Here is a 6,302-nt window from a genome sequence, read left to right on the forward strand (position 1 = left end):
CGACAGCCAGTGGCGAGCATAGATTTATATGGTTGCGAGCGTGTGAGCTAAGGCATCGCAGTGGCAGAATGGGGTACAAGTCCGATAAGAATCAGAGACATGATGCAAAACTTACTTAAATGTATGCTGTCATTGTATAGTATTCCTTTCACTTGGTTGTTAGAAATAGGCTATAGGGCTAAATATAGGGCTATTCTAGATGGAACTCATCACATATGTTGCTTTTTTTCTTGTGATTTGAGTATGATTTCCAAAGCATTGTATCGGATTAACCCTCGTGCTGCCTTCGGGACCCAAAGGTTCATAACGAACCATCGTTGTGTTTACCCAATTTTACCCAATACAAAAACAAATAAAAATAATTTTCTTTTAACCTTCGCAATGTGGGGGGTCTGAGACAGCCCAACGGTTAAAAGAAAATGCTTCACTTTGTTTTTGTATGCGGTAAAGTTGTCGCAATACGACGGTGGGTCACAATGACTGATGGGTCAGAACGACCCGAAGATAACACAAGGGTTAAATAAACTGTTAACATGAACACCTAGCTCCGTCGTTGTTCTCGCCAGGCAAAGAAAGCTCAATAGTTATTCTGGTAACAGAAATCTTCCATAATGCAGACGAAATGCCACAAAATTCACACTGCCTTCAATTTACATATCAGTGTAGAAATGTGGCCTGTGTTTTATATGTTCTACAAAACCAAACGCCTATTAATGGATATAACGTGATCTAACAAGACTTGGAAATAATGTAGTAAATAAAAGCTTGAGAAGTATGTCTAAAATATACTTTATTTAACATTTGCCTTTGAAAGGGGCATATTAACAGAACTAGGCCTATATACAAGACGTTTCCATCAGATATAAGTGGGGGTGAAACAGTCACTGAGGACCTTCATTGTCCCACAAAAGCAGTCTGGCTTGATGACACGATTAAAAAAAAGAATAATGGGTATGTTTAACAAAAGCTTCTGAAGGCAAGACTAATCATATTTATATCATTTCTTATTGTGTTTATCAGTTAAAGTATTAATCTTCGTCTTTGCTCCAGATAGACATGTCAACAATATGCTCACGCTTAACATAATGTAATATTTGCCATCATGTCATGAACGTAAAAACGTTCTTGACAGAAAAATCAAATCTGTTTTAAAATAACGGGAATAAACTATATTAACAACATTTCATGTATGTGTGACAACCATTTGCTAAACTTGCTACAACAGGGCAGGCAACTCAAGCCATTTCTCCCTGTGCTCATTCAATATGGCTCATTCAGCTCCAGGTAAATCGGCTATCGGCCAATGTGAACTTTTGTGCTCGTGCCCTGTTAGTATCCGCGAGCACATTTGCAGGCAACTTTTAGTGACGTAAGCAAATAAATGGGGTGCTAGTTTACCCATTTCGGATTGGTTTCAAATTTAGCAAAAATCAGGAAAAATTATTTTATGAAAAAGCTAGTAGTATGAGCCAGGTTCGAGAATCGAACAAAAATTATTGGGGGAGATAGTTTTGTAAATGTTGACTGGAGTTAATAGAATAAAAACGACCGGAAGAGCCGGAAGTCTAACAAGAAATGCAATACCACCTACATCCACCGGGGCCGTTGCTTCAAGCCGAGGGGCGAGGGGTGGGGGCTTGGTATGAAGTTACCGAACGTGCCCCCTCGACATTATAGTTAGAACTCCAACACGTGACGAATCTTATATATGCCTTATAAAAAATAATAATATGGATACATATATCCTCTACCGTGGCAGCAAAAGGCTGACTTTTAAACAGGAGGACATGCAGGTCGATAAGATCACCCGCATATTTCAGGTATTTTGTTAAATCATTGGATTTTGAATGAAGGGACAGTTGCTAGCTAAAGTTAGCTAGAGCTAACTTGCTTAGCTAACTAACTTCTAATTTCAGCGTGGGCTCGGGTGTCAGAAATAGTGATGTGTCGTTCGTGAACGATTCGTTCATTTTGAACGAATCCTTACAAGGACTCTGGAGTAACGAGTCCTCTCAAAGAGTGATTCGTTTATTTTCTCGTCGCCGCGCATCGGGACTGTTGCATAGGCTTGTCCAAGTAAACAGAAATTATTTGTTCATTTCCCGACTCGGTCTTCGAGTCTTTGGATCATTTTTCACATGACCTGCATAGGTTCTGTACTGGTAGCTAGAGGAAACAAACGATTTGTTCATTTCCCGACTCGGTCTTTCTACGAGTCTTTGGATCATTTTTCACGTGACTTGCATAGGCTCTGTACTGGTAGCTAGAGGAAACAAACGATTCGTTCATTTCCCGACTCGGTCTTTCTACAAGTCTTTGGATCATTTCTCACGTGACCTGCATAGGCTCTGTACTGGTAGCTAGAGGAAACAAACGATTCGTTCATTTCCCGACTCGGCCTTTCTACGAGTCTTTGGATCATTTTTCACGTGACCGGCATAGGCTCTGTACTGGTAGATAGAGGAAACAAACGATTCGTTCATTTCCCGACTCCGTCTTTCTACGAGTCTTTGGATCCTTTTTTCACGTGACCCGCATTGTATTTTTTTGTAGAGGAAACAGTTTCCTCATTCCCTTTCGCGTGGCCGCTGTTTTAGTAAGACGTGAATGATATTCGCTTAAGTCATCATACTGACTGGTTTTGTTATTTTCACTTTACATTTACACTTACAGTTTAGTGCAGTGTAATTGCCGTGATAATCAAATGCTAGTGTGATAATAAATGACCAAATCATACAAACTGTCATGATACATTATTTTAATGCAGGAATTTCTTTTAAAATAGTATCTGCTGGTGCACATGTCATGCACTAACCTACATGAGAATATGATACGTGTTTGCAGTGGACGGATAGCCCCCCCCCCCCTCCGTTGAAATGAACGAATGACTCGAAAAAAGATTCGTTCATTTTACTGAACAAGATTCAAAGAACCGAATCAGTAAAATGATCTGAACTTCCCATCACTAGTCAGAAATAACTGCTAGCTAGCTTAGTAATTATATATCGTGGACCCAGTCCAACCCAGCCCACTGCTCTTTCAGAAAAATATGTCCACACTGTTGTTAAAGAAAGTAGCCTATAAAGAATAGTAACTGTTTTTTTTACCCATGACGTATGTAAACATACGCTTTTGTTTTGCAACCGTTTGGTACTGTAGCTAGTCACGTGTTTAGTAGCTACAGTACACTATCGTGCTGCCCCAGCTTTGTAGTTACTATAACAAAATGTGCTTCTTTATTAGGTCACCGGTAGCAGTCGTTACTTGACTGACGATGCCAATGTTGCCATATTCCCTGGAGAGCCAGGCTATTTCAGCGCCATTTACCTTGTTTATAGGTCCCATTATGAGGTTCATGGAGAGAGTGAAATTCTCACCTCCACCACCACCACCAAAAACATATTTAGATTTCAAAGCATCACTAATATATATATTATTACATTTACTGTCAAATAAAGTACAATCATTAATAAAAACATTTGGTAAAGTTGGTAAGGGTCTTATTCTTACATATAACAATGTGCTTTGAACTAACTGTAAAATGAAAGAACGAATGATACACGGATTGGGAAACAACTTGTTTCCCGATTTTGGTTTTCTTATTTCAATACGAAAATCCATTGGCCGCAACGTACACGGACCGAGATTGACGCCTTTTCTTCCCTTTTTTGTTTTTTGGGTGGTAGTGAGTTTATTGGTGACATCTTTTCCCCCTCAGGCTCCTCTGGAAACCTCTACTGCCAGCCTGCAGCTGGCGCCAAATACGGATTTGTTTGACAGTTTCTTCTTATATGTCCTTGATGTCCACATCCCCAGCACACCCTTGTTTGCTGATTGTCAGTCAGATTGGGGTTGGGCTGCGCTCGTCTGTCCTGCTGTGGGGGTGGGCCTCGTCCTCCTAGTTGTCATCTGAGGGGCCACCATGCACTTGGATTGGTGGCAGTCTGGGATCTGGGGGGTTGACTGGTGCTGCCTGCATTGGTCCTGGTGGAGCAGGAGGTTGGGGTGGTGGCTGGAACATCACTGGGGCGTCGGGTTCTCGGGAACCTGGGCCTCCGCTTCCTGTTTTTCTTCTCTGCAGTTATTGACGTGATGGACTATGTGTCCTGAGAGCAATGGCCAGTCCATTCTCATCAGGCCTACCACACCGTCTAGACCAGGGGTCGGCAACCCAAAATGTTGAAAGAGCCATATTGGACTAAAAAAACAAAAAACAAATCTGTCTGGAGCCGCAAAAAATTAAAAGCCTTATATATGCCTTATAATGAAGGCAACACATGCTGTAAATGTCTATGGACCAATTATTTGTTTGTAAACATTCGGGATGCGAGCGCAATGTGGCTGCAGAAAACCGGGAAAGGATAGCCTTTATAATGGTTAGAGAAGTACACGGATTATACAAATAGTACGATTTAAAAAGACCAAAAAGGTCGAGAAGGACAGCCTTTAAGAGAAAAGTCGATTCCCCATTGATCTGTCACATCAGAATTTTGATTTGGGTTACGAAAGTCTTGAAATTTGAGTGAGAATGTCGCCCGGTAGACCGCATCTCATGCGGCAGATGTCTTCACGTCACAAAGTTCATAATTTTACACTTTTACAGTCAATTATACACCTTCAAAGTCAAGCAGGGCAGCTTTAAAGAGATATGGGAATTCTGCTTTTAGCCAGCTGGTCCGATTATTTTTGTGATTTGTGTAAAACTGGCAATCTGAGTGAGACTGCGTCCCTGTTACACTGTTTTGACGTTGTTAGCCTCAGTCAGACTCGGGTCGCTCACTGGCAGTGTGCACAATGTTGTATTTCACTCCATTCTCCACTATAAACGTCAGGGAGGACTGCCTTTTGTAGATACAAGCCTGCTGAAGATAGCCAGCATCTCGGATTTCTTTAACCAAGCCTGTTTCATTCATCATTTGCCTGAGAAAGCAACCTTCGTTAGCCAGGCTAGTTTTGCCCGAGCCAGCCTAGTTTTGCCCGTTCACTCCATTCTACAGTAAAAACGTCAGGGAGGACTACCTTTTGTAGATACGAGCCTGCTGAAGATAGCCAACATCTCGGATTTCTTTAACCGAGCCTGTTTCATTCGTCATTTGCCTGAGAAAGTGACCTCCGTTAGCCAGGCTAGTTTTGCCCTATCACTCGGTCAGGATATTTAAGGTATCGGGGGTCAAGTGACTTTTGTGCATGGACAAATGAAACGTAAATGTATTTGGGGACAAGTACCTCAAAAAGTTAATGTCAAGCTCTGAAATCCAGTGGCCAGAGATATATGATGACCTGATCCAAGTGTATACCTGGGAGAAGTCCGTCCTTTGCAGCCGACATGCGCAGTTGAGCATGCTTGACAGTGGTGTGACGTAGGGTGATAATTGGTCTATATTAGCTATATTACTATCAAAATGATAAGTAGGCTACAAATACATAATGAGCATTCATGCAATCGCACTTTTTCTCTCACTCCCAACTGGGTACTCGGCTGCAAATGTAGCATGCCTTCCCTGGAAATGTCTGTTACTCTTTTTGTTATTTGACAACTTCTCATTACAAAGCAAACATGCAGGCAATCCTTCCGCATTGGCAATGAAAGCAAATGATTCGGTCCAAAAACTGTTGAATCCTCTGTTCTCCTCAGCTATCTTTCTCTTTTTCCCTTTGGGATCCATGGCCCACGACACACCCGCCGGTTTGTTTGCAACAGCCACCTGTCTGGCATTACGCCGAGCTGAAAGAAACGTGTGTCGCAGGCTATGACGTAAATCTTCGTTGACAGAAATGTTGAAATAAAATATTTATTATACACATACACATTTTGCTGTAAAAATGTGTATAATAAATATTTTTTCAACATTTCTGTTTTAATAATTAAAGCAAAAAATATGTTCACACCATCTTTTTCCATTTTCATATTTTTGAAAAAGCTCCAGGGAGCCACTAGGGCGGCGCTAAAGAGCCGCATGCGGCTCTAGAGCCGCGGGTTGCCGACCCCTGGTCTAGACACTTGTACAAATTGTACATTTTGAAGCATTGCCTTCATCACCATCAGCATAAACAGTCTCTGTGTGGTGTTGTTTGTGTTCCAGGCATTCCCAGTCTAATTTCTCCACCTGCGTTGCTCCCCAGTCTTCCTCCATCTCTCACCCAGTGCTGCTGTTGTATGACTTAAGTGCAGGGCCCCTCTGTCGCTGAGCTGTTGCCATGTGTGTGGGGGTCCTCGTTTGGTCTGACTTCAGATGTTGGTCCTGGTGTGGACATCTTGTCACAGCGGTTTCGTAATTTTGTCATCAGGTTGTTTATTTCAT

This window comes from Osmerus eperlanus, chromosome 17 (genome assembly GCF_963692335.1).
Source record: "Osmerus eperlanus chromosome 17, fOsmEpe2.1, whole genome shotgun sequence".
In the NCBI taxonomy this organism is placed as follows: domain Eukaryota; kingdom Metazoa; phylum Chordata; class Actinopteri; order Osmeriformes; family Osmeridae; genus Osmerus; species Osmerus eperlanus.